The sequence below is a fragment of the Ahaetulla prasina genome, chromosome 2 (genome assembly GCF_028640845.1).
Source record: "Ahaetulla prasina isolate Xishuangbanna chromosome 2, ASM2864084v1, whole genome shotgun sequence".
Classification (NCBI taxonomy): domain Eukaryota; kingdom Metazoa; phylum Chordata; class Lepidosauria; order Squamata; family Colubridae; genus Ahaetulla; species Ahaetulla prasina.
In genome coordinates this window covers 263,205,094-263,219,091 of record NC_080540.1, presented here as the reverse complement: position 1 = coordinate 263,219,091, position 13,998 = coordinate 263,205,094, and positions in this window count along the sequence as shown.

Below are 13,998 nucleotides of genomic sequence, written 5' to 3'. Positions count from 1 at the left end.
GGTCAGATCTAGGATGTGCTTGGGGGGGTTATATTTGTTTTGGATAGCTGTCAAGGCTTCTTTGATTGGCACTTGGGTGAAGAGGGATATGACATCAAAGCTCACGAGTAGGTCGCTGGGCTGTAAGTTTTGTTTCTTTATGATCTCTATGAACTGGAATGAGTTTTTTACGTGTGAGGTGATGGATTCTGCATAGGGCTGTAGTTGTTTGGCAGAAATTTGGCTAGGTTTTGTAGAGGTGAGCCTATGGAGCTGACTATGGGTCTGAGTGGGGGTTCCTTCTTTGTGTATCTTGGGAGGCCATAGAGCTTAGGGCATCTGGATGATTTCTCTCTGGGAATGATTCTTTGTTGGATTTCTTCGCTGATGGGGGAGGCTTTTATTTTGGATCTAGTGGTTTTTTCTAGGTAGGTGGTGGGGTCTGTGTTTAGGGGCTTGTATGCAGGGTCTTGGAGTAGGTTGGTTAATTTGGTTTGATAGTCAGATGTGTTCATAACCACCGTGGCGTTGCCCTTGTCTGCTGGTAGGATTATTATGCTGGTATCTTTTTTCAGGTTAAGTAGTGCTGTCTGTTCCTCTTTGGGTAAGTTGCTTTTGGGTGGCTTGCTGGTGCAGAGGATGTTGGAGATCTCGAGTCTGATTTTGTTAGCATCATCGGGGTTGATTTTGGTCAGGCTGGTTTCAACTCCGCATATAATGGTTTCGGTGGGGATGTATTTGGGAGTGACTGCAAAGTTGAATCCTTTGGAAAGGACATCGGTTTCAGCTTTGGTGAGGATCCAGTTCATAGAGATTATAAAGAAACAAAACTTACAGCCCAGCGACCTACTCGTGAGCTTTGATGTCATATCCCTCTTCACCCAAGTGCCAATCAAAGAAGCCTTGACAGCTATCCAAAACAAATATAACCCCCCCAAGCACATCCTAGATCTGACCAACCACTGCCTATCCAACACATACTTCATCTATAATGGACAAAAATACAAACAAGTAGAAGGAGCACCCATGGGATCACCCCTCTCACCTGTCATTGCCAATCTCTACATGGAACACTTTGAAACCCAAGCTCTAGAAAAATCTGATCACAAACCCAAACTCTGGCTCAGATATGTAGACGACACCTTCATAATCTGGCCACACGGGAAAGAAAAACTTGAAAACTTCCTCACACACCTCAATAGCATACACCCCAAAATACAGTTCACCATGGAAACAGAAGTTAATAACCAACTTCCCTTCCTGGATGTCTTAGTCTACAGAAAACCCAATGGCTCCCTAGGACACACCATCTACCAGAAGAAAACACACACAAACCGCTATCTGCACGCACTCTCACACCACCACCCAGCACAGATCAACTCCGTAGCCAAGACACTCATCTCCAGAACAAAATGCTTAGCTGATGAACAACACCTAAAACCCGAACTAGACACTCTCACTAACGTACTAACATCCAATGGATTCCAAAGAAATAAGATTACCAAGCTAATCCAAAAGAACCCCCACTAAAATCCAAGACAGAGAACAAGAAAACGGCACAGCCCTCCTCCCATATATAAAAGGCACCACAGACAGAATCAGCAAGATCCTCCACAAACACAACATCAAGACAGCATTCTGCACAAACAGAAAATATCCACCATCCTAAGAAACCCCAAAGACAAAATTGAGTTAGAAAATCAAGGAGTATATGAAATCCCATGCACCGCCTGCCCCACCACATACATTGGACAAACCAACAGAAGAATAAGTGCACGATTGAAGAACACAAGAACTCATTCAAAAAGAGGAACCAACTTCTTCCCTGGTCCAACACTTTAAAGTCACAGGACATGATATTGACTTTAAAAGACCAGAACTATCGCCAAAACTGAACACTTTAACAACAGAATAATCAGAGAAGCCATTGAGATAGAAAACGCCCACACAGCATGAACAAACGAGATGACACCTCCGCCTACCAGCCATTTGGAAACCCGCCTTATTGACAAACGAGTCCCTAACACGAGGAATGACACCAGACCCACACTCACAAGGTCCACACAGGATGTCACCACCGCACATCCACCCAGAAAGCAGACCCAAACCCACACTGATCATGAAGCACGACCAAGGACCAGAAGCCAGACCGCAGCTGCAACATTAGCCATTTCAAACCCCTCCAATCCATTCATGCAGCAGACTGACACCCACTATGAAGATGTAGCACGACCACAAAGCCAAACAACAGCTATGCAGCTCACCAGCTCAAATCCCCCTGCAGCACAGACTAGACTGAGCACAACCAAGCCCCCACCAACACAGGACACACCCCCAGCCAATCAGAGCACAGAAAAACCCCCAGCCAATCAGAGCATAGCCAAGCTCCCACCCAATCAGTTCAAACCCCCACTAGCAGTTAAAAGGAAGAAACAGCTGCGATCACACATTGCTCCCAGAAGCACGAAGCTGAAGCCTGAAGATGACGAATGAGACTTCGTCGAAACGTCGCCAAGACACTTCCAATTTTACACGGGAGAAAACCCGAACAACCAAAGACCTATGTATATATATGTATATACAGTACATACATACATACACATACACACACACAAAACTCATCACCGCAGAAAAAACAGTTGCTGATCTTCAGCAGGGACAGTTGGTCAAAACAAATCCAAACCTTTTCTTGATTCACTGTTTTGAAATAATGGTGACTGATATGTTGTTTAATATGGTGTCTGCTAGACCACAATGGGAATATATATTTATATGCTCTATCTAGGCCATCTGAGAGCTGCATCATTTAAAATATGAACACCTACTTTTTATGTATCCAAAATAATGTGGAGACAATTTCCAAAGCAGTGTGACTGAAGAACCCTGGTAAAAATCATTCGAGTGTAGTCCTGTCAGTAGTTAGGAATTCTGGTACCTGAAGTTTAACACACCTAGAGGGCACAATGTTGTTGATAGTTGTTTTAGTAACTCATATTCCCAATGTGACTTGCCTTTGTAAAAACTAAAAAAAAACATTATATCATTTACGCAGGTACAGGGTTGTTGAATTTAATGACACTAACTTTATAGATTTTATCTGTGTGCAGGAGGTTAATAATTTAGAAACTATTCTGTGATTTAAAAAAGCCTACTAAATGCAAAGCAAATTGTTTTAAAAGGCAGACAAATACTATTCTATTAAATACAGTGCATCTTAACATTTCTATACATGTATCATTTTTGTCAGCAAAGAACAATTGTGGTTTTTTTTAATTAAGAACAGGGTTCAAGAGTTTGAATGCTTTAATGATCCTAATTTACAAAACTACAAATTTTAACTGAATTTCAAAAAAACTTATAACAGAAATAACAATTCAAAGTAGAAATTCTTACCGAGAAAAATGGTAAACCTCTCTTTGCTGAATGTGTTTAAACAGAAGCAGTAATATCATCTGCTAGGTACTGAATCAACCTAGACAGAATGAAGCACCAGGACTTCCACCTCCCCATCTCTCTCTCCTTCTCCTTCTCCCTCTCCCTCTCCCTCTCCCTCTCCCTCTCCCTCTCCCTCTCCTCCCTCTCCCCCTCTCTCTCCCTCCCCCCTCTCCCCCTCTCTTTTTCTCTCTCTCTTCACGCTCCTACCTCCAGATCTCCATCCCAGCATAATGACAAAAATTTACTGGATTATTTTATGTTATCAGCTTGAAAATATGTAAGAAACCATTCAAAAGTTTGTTCCATCCAAAAGTCCTAGATGACACATCTCTGCCTACTTTGGAACATTTGTCTCATTCACTATAGTTTTCAGTTTTTCAGAAATGGTTAAGTGTGCTCTCAACAGCAAAGGGTTGCCAGTCCTTCTTTACATGAAGAACCTCACGAAGTGGCTTTCATAAGATCAATAACAAAGAAAACCCTTCTGTCAAGTTAACAATCTAAAGTATCCCTTGACAGAGGGATACAAAGTAACCCATGACATTCTGATAATAAGCTACTTAAGTGTGGCGTGGTTGGCATGACAATTAGGTAGATCCGAAGATGGCTCTAAAGTTGCATTCAACAAATGCTCATCAACAGTTCCCCAGCAAGCTGCAAGGAGGTATTAAGCGAGGACCTGCAAGGTTCCATCCTGATTCCAATTTGGCTCAGCATTTTTTATTAATGATGAGGTGTAGGGATTTCTTACAATTGCTTAGGTACATGGTTAACACATAAATTGAACAAAATTCAAAACTCTTGATGAATTATTCGAGTGACTGAAAATAGCATAAAGCAACTTAAAAGGGAGAAATACAAAAAATTCACAGACTGAAAGATGAGGTCTAGCTTACCATTTATTCAGCTGCTGAAGACATTTTGACATGTCAGGGACCAAGTATGCATGTTTTTATTCAGAATACAATAATAATGGGCTTGTTTGACTATCAGTAATCCTCATTAATAATGCCATATTTGATGACCATTTGCAGTTATGACAGAGATGAAAAAGTAAGTCTATAAATAATATAGAGGGGGGGAGGGGAAGGGAGGGGGAGGGGGGATGAGGGTAGAAAATGGATTGATGGTCAATGTACAAAGATGATCGAAGACATATAATTAATGTAAGATCGGAGCTGCCTGGCTACCACTTCAGAATGATGGGAAAGAATGAAGTAGAAGAGAGAAGGAGGTAGGAAAGAGAAGAGGAGGAAGAGGAAAGGAAGGAAGAGGGATAGAAGAGGGAGAAGAAAGGAGTAGGGAGGAAGGAGGAGAGGATGTAGATAAGAGAGGGGGAGGATGGTTGTGGAAAGTAGAAGAAGGTAGAGAAGGGAAGAGAGTTAAAGGAAGGGGGGTGGTGACCGGTCTGGTCCGATTAATTGTATATGATGGTACATTAAATATGTTATTGGATATGAATGTTAAAATAAAACTTTTTTAATTAAAAAAAAAAAGTAACTCTATCACCAATCCTCACTTTTTTTTTGTACTTTTGCAGATCTGTAAAGTAAAGGAAAGCTGAAGTAAGATTGTGAGCATAGTCACAATTCACTCATCACTCATCACTTCACTCAATGATTGAATTGCCAGTCCCAATTGTATTCGCTAAATGAGGACTATCTTCTCCCATGTATGAGGAAATTTCCATGACTGGAAATTTATGATAGTGATTTCCAGTGAATCCTAGTTAAATAGCAATTTAGAATGTAATGCAAACAGCATAAGAAAAATAAAAATGAATTGGAAGTGCATTTGCTTGTTGCTTATGTCCACTCTTATGTCTGAATGCACCTAATGTGTCTGTCACAGGATACTTAGGATTCTATATGAGTTATATGTAAGAAAAAACATATCCATGTCACAGATTAATGCGCAGACAAGGATACATCTATAAGATTATCCTTGTCTCTGCCAGTTATTGATCAAACATGAATAATGATACATGCAAATTCATTATGTTTTGAAATCACATACTGAGGAAAGTGTACTTTAAAAAGTGTATCACTTGAAAAAATACATTGTTCTGTATACACTATTTTAAAAACCTACATTAATATCATTTTTAAAAATTATGAATTTATTCAAGCAATAACAGAATGGCATGGTTTTAGGAAAGAATGAATACGGGTATGATAAGATCAAGAAAGTGATTAATCTGTTCCTAGTCCATGGCAGAGGAAGGAAAGCCACAGAGTGTAAGTTCTATGTCCACTGAATCAAGAACTGCTCTTGAACATTTATCACTCATCATTTTGCTTCCTGAATTCTACAATGCTAAAGTACAATTCAGAGATCATTATGAAGAGATGAACATCAGAGCCAGACAACTGACTGATTCAAGATGCATCAACTGCTATAGATATTCTCCAAGACATTTTGCTCAGACAAGCTCCCCAGAGATACATCTATCAAAATATGAATTGAATAAAGGAATCTAATCTAGTCAATATGGCAATGAGGAATGATATGTAGGGATCCATCTTTCTATAGCTACCATCATTTGAGTAGAAAATTTGAGATACATTAGGTGCTAGATATATCCTGGCATCTATATGCTAGAGAAGAGCGTAAGTAGGTTTCCATCAAAACTGAAAAGCTGGTATCTTTTGCTGGATCAGAGGTCTCCAAACTTGGAAACTTTAAGACTTGTGGACTTCCAGAATTCTTCAGCCAGTGTTGCTGGCTGGGGAATTCTGGGTGTTGAAGTCTACAAGTCTTAAAGTTGCAAAGCTTGGAGACCCCTGATTTAGATGACAAATGATATGAGGATTATATGCACAAGGGATTATATACACAAAGCTATTGTCTCCACATGTTGGATCTTTTTTCTCAATCTATAAATGACAGCAAGGCCAGGCAACTGTTTGCAGGGACCAGGAATAAGTTTAAATAGCAATTATTTAATCTTCCCCCATTCAAAAGCCTATATATGCTCTTTGTAATTAATTGGATATAAATATTATTCTAGTCTTAAGTAGCTATTTCCTATAATGAACTTAGAGTGCCTGATGATAAAGTAGTAAAGTGTAATCATAGAATTTCTAATAATATTTGGAGGACGTGAGAAGTAAGTTATGGAACCATCATTCTGAGAAGGGAACCTACCAATAAAATGTAAAGGTACCATGGTAAAATGAACTTGGAAGTTGTATTTTGAGGGACTATAACGGTGATGGCAAACTTTTTTGGCACGGAGTGCCCAAACCGAAATACACGTGCCTGCACATACATGTGTGCACATGTGCGTGTACTGGAGCATCGGTAACGCACAGATCAGCTGGCCATTGTGCATGAGCGTGCTGGCCAGCTGGTCTTTGTGTGTGCCAGAGCACTGGAAACCAGAAGACCAGCTGGCTGGTGTGCACATGCCTTTTTCTGAGTGTTTTTGGCCGCTTTTCAGACCGTTTTCAGGCCATTTTTCAGACTGTTTTCAGGCTGTTTTTTGGGCCTTTTTCAGGCCATTTTTCAGGCTATTTTCCTGTCTGTTTTCCAGGCCATTTTTTGTTCATTTTTCAGGCCGTTTTAAAAAACAGGCCAAAAATGACCTGAAAATAGCCTGTAAAACAGCCTGAAAATGGCCCAAAAAACCCGTTTGAAAATGGCCTGAAAAATAGCCTGCTTTTTGGCAGTTTTTGGGGCCATTTTTTGGTGCTTCAGCACCTGTGAAGACCAGCTGGCTGGTGCGAATGCCCACAGAGAGGGCTGTGCGTGCCACCTCTGGCATGCATGCCATAGGTTTGCCATCATGGGAATATAACTCTCTACTTATCCTGATAAGGGGAACACTTTTGTTTAACAGTGGAAATCTGCAGTGAAGGATGCAGGAACCTGAAGAGACCAGAATTCCATTTAGTAAGCAAAACAAGCAAGATTTAATGCACAGCAGTTCCCTCTATTTTCATTGCTGGCCAAAATAGCATCACTCATTTACAAGCAAAAGAGATATTAACAGATTTGGCAAAAATGTAATGTTGGCAGAAACACAAAATACCTTTAAGGGAGGGGGAAAAACGTCCTAATGGGAGATTTCTTTCCCATAGCACAGTGGAGGCAGAGCATGTTCTGAAACCACAACCTGTTGACTAATTCAAGAGAGGGGGGGTTATGGAACAGGGGACTGGAGGAGACTGGATACAGTATTCTCAAGAAGGGAATTGGAGACCAATTTAAGAAAGAATATAAGCAGACACAACTTCAACATTTTGCATATTGCATTTTAATATGCATTTTGAACTTTAATATGCTGATGGAAAGATAGGGGCAATTCTAATGTGTGTAAAGGGATGACTCATGTCAAGAGCCATTATAATAGGAAGTTTAATTACAGTCACAGCTGCAGGGTAACATCACACTAGTAATTTCATCTGTGAATTCCCCATTACAAAGAATGGTTTCCAGGGAACCTTTTTCTACGTTGTTCTTCACTTGCACAACAACCCCAGTGGGGTATTTTTGTGTGTGTTTAATTGTACAAAATTGTACAATCATATTCAGAATACACTTGCATGGAGAAGTATAAATTTTCACTAAATGCTTGCCTGTATGACTTCTATCACTTCTGAGACAAGTGATGGATTTGAAAGTCCAAACCAAACCTGAAGCATGCAAAGTTTTTGCCAATGGAGAAAAGCCTTCTTGCATCTATCATTCATTTATTATGGAATGCGAGAAGGAACATGAGGAAAAGAACTAGAATGTACAATGTTATCTAGGTGGAAGTGGCATTACTGATTAATGGAGAAAGATATCGTTAAATATACTGTATATTTAATAATAGCTTAGTTCTGATTCAGGATTAGCTTTATATCAACAAACAATGGTTTATGCTACGGCTGACAAAAAAAATGTGTCTATTGAAACTGGGATATTCGTATTTCATTTCATGACTCACTGCAAAACTACTCAGAAAGTTTGAGTGGTTTCATTTGATCTATGTGAGTTTTAATTAGTGTGCAACCTTTTGATTAAGTCATATTCACCAAAATGTTATATTATCATTTCATTCTGTGATTTCTAGGATCTCTTGGACATATCAAGAGAGAATAAAAACTGTTCCATTGAATGGCACTTGCCTCCTCCTCTCCACCTGTTATTGGGAATCACTACTCAATACATGTGATAAACAAATATTTTCCACATCTTACCTCTGATGCATCAGACCCATATTATATTTCACTAATGACACAAGCACTCATCCATCATTCCACTTGCCTGTAGACATCCTGCTATTTCGGTGGAAGCATAATTCAAGGTGTTTTGCCATTTGTAATGGAGGGGAAATTTTAAAAGGTCCTATAAGAAACAATTTCTGGTAAAGCAGTCTCCATAAAGCAGGGGTGTCCAAACTTGGCAACTTTAAGACTTGTGGAATTCAACTCCCAGAATTCCTCAGCCAGCAAAGCAAATTCTGGGAGTTGAAGTCCACAAGTCTTAAAGTTGCCAAGTTTGGACACCCCTGACATAAAGTATCAGTGTTTCCAATTAGACCCATACAATACATCTATAACCTTTGAGGAAATTGGACTACTAGTACATCAGTAGCAAGGATTGGTCCTCAAAATACATTGTCCCATGAGATATATATTTTAATTCATGCTAAAGCAGACTCCTACATCAAATTCTGGTTGTTTCTTGGATAAGTTTCCAGACCAGGCTACCAGAAGAAGCAAATCTTCCAGCAAAGCTAAACTTCAGGAACAGGGAAATTATTAGAAGAGGCACATTATGATCTCCTTATATTCAGATTGCCATGGGAGAAACAATGACAGGAGGATTCTGTACGGCATATATATTCTTGTACTATAGCATTTTATGGAAGCATAATCCACCATTAACTTGCCTTTAGTATGTTGACAAATGCAATTGAAGCTTCATCTGCTTGAATAGCTGCTAGTTTGAGAATGTGGATCTAGTTATTTAGTCTTTTGGCTTCCCAAATGACACTAATCTGATATATCCTGAAATAAAGAGTGAGCATAATTCACAGTCTGAGGTATACCATAGCTGGGTCTGTTAATGTCCTATTTCTATCCTTTCTAAAAATAATGACAGTAATCCAAGTAAAGATGATGCCAGGGGAGGGAAGGTAAATCGCTGAACAAGAGAATGAATAATTAATCCCATCGTAATTTGCCTTTTCTTTTGTACTTTCACCATCTTTCATCTCTTGGGCCTTTCACTTTTTTCTCATTTTTCTAAATAGGTGAAAGTGGGGTTATATACATAAATGTCAAGGCAAGAGAAAGACAATTGTTTGAATATGATCTTTAAAGTCACAAATTTAAGACATTAGGGCACATGACCAAAATCTAAAAACCTCTACACTTTTTCTTTTTCTCATTTCTCTTTTTTCCTTTCTTTTTTTTAGCAGCTAAAACAATCAGATCAAGTAACATATATAAAAACATCTGAGCTATGCCTGTAATTATTATTAAGTTCTTTTTTGGTTCTCTAATGACTCCATAAAAGGAAAATATGGTGAAAAAAACATCACTGGCGAAGAAGTTACTGGAAGAGCTGGCACTTCCAGGAATGACTCCACTGCAAATGAATTTGTGCATGCTGCTGCATTTCCCGCTACAGCAATGGACTCTCTTAGAAATGTGTTGCAGGGACAGTCTTCACTTTATTGACCTGCTCAAAACCTCTCATAGTACAGCAGGATTGCTAGAAATGGAGATTTCAATGCTTTACTTTTCTGTAAAGTTTCTGAAAAGATAGAGCTCTTTGCATTTTTAAATACAATTTTGCTAAAGATTTAAGGCGTGAAATACAACCTGCTGCTTAATGACAGAAACACCGAGGATAAGATAAAAGTAGCATGTCCTGCAAACAACAAAATTTTTATCTCAGGATTTTCTTGTTTGGTGCTAAAGCAAAATTGTAGAATTGTAGAATTGCCAATGCTCTTGTTTCTTTAAACTGCTCAGATAGATAGATAGATAGATAGATAGATAGATAGATAGATAGATAGATAGATAGATAGATAGATAGATAGATGATAGATAGATAGATAGATAGATAGATAGATAGATAGATAGATAGATAGATAGATAGATAGATAGATTACAGCCACTATACACACTCTTTTAAACATGCTAATTTGTGGAGGGAGGAGAGTAAGGAATTATTAGTACTATCATAGTTGTGGTTATTGTCATTTTTCATGGCAAATTAACCTGATGATGTTTAAAATCTAAATATTAATTCTAGGAAGCCCTGCTACCAGATCTTTAAAAATTTATAATTAGTGGCTTAACTGTAAATTGCATATTCAAATAATATAAGGTTGCATATTCAAGCAATATTATCAGTACAGCAGTGCAATAACAACCAATAGAGTATAGAGCCACTTTTTTAAAAAAAAAAATGATGACCTGGGCAACTTGATCCTAGAGAATAATTTTAAAAAGCAGCAATGTAAACTATGACATCTACAATTTGATCCCATTCTTGGCAAGCGGGACAGTGAATTGATGGCTTCATCTGCCAGGAAAATACTTCCTGGGATTATTTAACTTCACAATGCATGCTGAGGGACTTTGAGTTTTGATTTTCCTAATTAAAAAAAAAAACTGTCTGCTGCTGGATAGCTAGTATACCAGCAGGTTTCATTAAAAGGTGATGTTTTATTCCAGATTTTTCTCCTAGAAAAGTATTTCAAGTACAGGTACCTGGAAGTACCTCTACCAGGTACTTCCAGGTACAATTCAAGGTGTTTTTAATAACCTTTAAAGCACTTCATGGCATGGGTCCAGACTACTTGAGGGACTGCCTCATCCATCCCTGCTGGCAGAGGAGGCATGCTGAGGAGTCCATCAACCTGATTGTTCTGGCTGGCAGAATCCAAGGCTGCTGCACCTGCCCTGTGGAAAATCCTGCCCCCCCCAGTATGAGGTTGGCTCTGACCCTCCTGACTTTCTGGAAGAGCCTAAGGAACTGGCCTAAAGAGCTCGCTCTGAGAAAGAACTCCAAAACTCAAAGCATGTATAGCCAAGCTTTGTTTTCTCCGAAAATACTGTGAGTGGAGCTATTATTGTGGTTCATCTCACAGGCACCCAGATGTTTAGCCTGGAAGTGGCATTCTTATCTAGCTATCAAGTCTTTCTCAAGGACTGGGATAGGCAGATGTGTTTGTTTGATGGTGTTCATGGCAGTGTCACAGGATGTAAGCTCTTCCAAGTTAAGCTGCCTTTTGCAATTGGTTATTATTTTTGTTATCCCAAATCAATACCCTGCAAAAGGCCTCCTCATTGAACATTATGGATCTATCATATTCATAGATATGATTAGGTTTCCCAATCTATATCTGAGAAAGAGTGACTGTCCCAAAGTAATCCATTTCTGTGACTAAGGAAAGACTGGAACCTGAATCTCTCCACTTTTAGTCCAACCCTTTAACCACTACGTCGTACTGAGTCTCTAGCAAGAGAGATAGAAAGACAAATATGACAAAAGGCTACCATAGTCCAATTTCATTCTATATCCTCTAAGCTACTGCCTAAGTAATTGATGTCTTTTAACTTAAACAGCTGTGATTGGTCAAGGTAGCATTGAATCATGCTTGATTCCATTTATTCTTGAATGTTCTATTTAAGAAACCTTCTATTTAAGAAAGTTGCATTTCACATATAAGTATAAAACAATGTAAAATAGTTGCAATTAAGATAGACCAGATTTTATTCAGGTGAAATGTGTAGGAGAGTGTACAGGACACAGATCAGGCATCTCTTCTCCATTCTTAATTTTCACAGCTCTAAATAAAATTATCTACAAAAACTCCATATGGGAAATAGGAAGAGATGAAGGTTATATGTAAATGTCTGTACCTATTGAACATACCAGAAGTTTATATTATATAACTGGATCTCCAATATCAGTAGGAATTATATTGAAATCTGCCTCTCAATCTCATCAGAGGAATTCCCTCATTGTCATATTTTGGGATTTAATAGATGGATAGCAAGCCAGGGAGGCTGTAGCATCCTGGAAAATCATTGTACAATGAAAGGCTGGATGTTGACTTATCTTTATTGAATGAAAACTGATCATGTGAAAAAGAATCTTTTTTTTCCTAAATAGCTTTAGTATCAATATGGCACAGGGAGGTCGGGGGAAAGTCTAAAAGAAATGAAAATAAATTGAATCGTTGAGGCTTGTATATCAAGATTCATTTAAGAAAAATCTAATTTAATCAGAAACCAAGCATAGAATGTAGAGCAAAGTGCAAGAGAAACAATAAAGAATCAAAATGTGGGAAAGGATTAGTCATTTATAAAACATACATACACACATAAACACACACACACACACACACACACAAGTCAACTGATTCTCCCAGCTGGCCCCCTCTGACACATTGCTGGGCTATGACATTTGTTCCACAATAGATAGAAAACTGAAATTTGATATACATGTCTAAATCACCGTGCATATCGCACAAAACAAAACTTGAGATTTTTTTAAATGGCCTTTTTGTGAAACATGTCTTTCTCATAATAGCGACCAACACTAGTGCTAACTGTATCATTCACACAGAGATCGTGGGGTGGAAAAAGCATAGAAACTGCTCCATTCACACTCTTGAAATAACTTTATTGAGCAAGTGTAACTGTAATTGCTCAGCAGCAGATATCTATGCTTATAGACTTTGTTTTTTAGTTAACCTATACAATTGCCCCAATATGTTCTTGCAATCAAGTATTTGTTCTCAAATTGCTCTGTATATTACTTCTTTCATAACTGAGATATCGCCCACACTGCCTACACATCTAGCTTTCCCCCCTAGAAGTGGTACTGTGAGTCAGTTCAAGACCATAGACAGTAAACCCTTATTTAATGACCAACTCCAGACATAAAATGTATGCTTTGCTGTCTGCTTGTGGTTGCTGTTCTAGTTAGTGAATAAATGGCTCTATCTTCAAAAGATCTGGCTGGCCTGCTGATTTGAAATTGCTTCCCAACAGCAGTTAGTAGCAGACCCCCAACAGAGATCAAATGAGGATTCTGAGTTGAAAGGGGGAGGTCTTAAAAGGGGGAAAATAGCATCTTGAATGAGGATGTAATTTTTTCCATAGATTATTTATTTGGACATGGATTATCCAAGTTCAAGCCATTTCTACCTTATAACCAGCCTTATGAAATAGAAATTTGCTTCTATTAAGACAGATCTGCACTTTTTGCTTGGCCCATCAATAGGTCATTCACTGCTTCCTGAGTGCAGGAATGAATGAAGTCATGCACCTCCCAGACAGAAAACAGTGCAAATGCATGCTGGCCCCATTTTTTTTCAAGTTCAGTTCAAATGATCTGTGGTGCTTCACTGCATTCTAGTAACATCCCAGACTCTGGGTTGCAGTGTTGGCACATCTCCTCCTTCCAGAAACTGATAACTGCCCAGGACAGCTATTTCGGGCAACCATTTCTGGACAACCAGCCTGAGTCACTAGGAGTTATTCATTATTATTATGTTTATTATTATATACATACAAAAACATTAAATCACATTGTAAGTTCTTTAGCTGGTGTTGGCCTTCATATGCA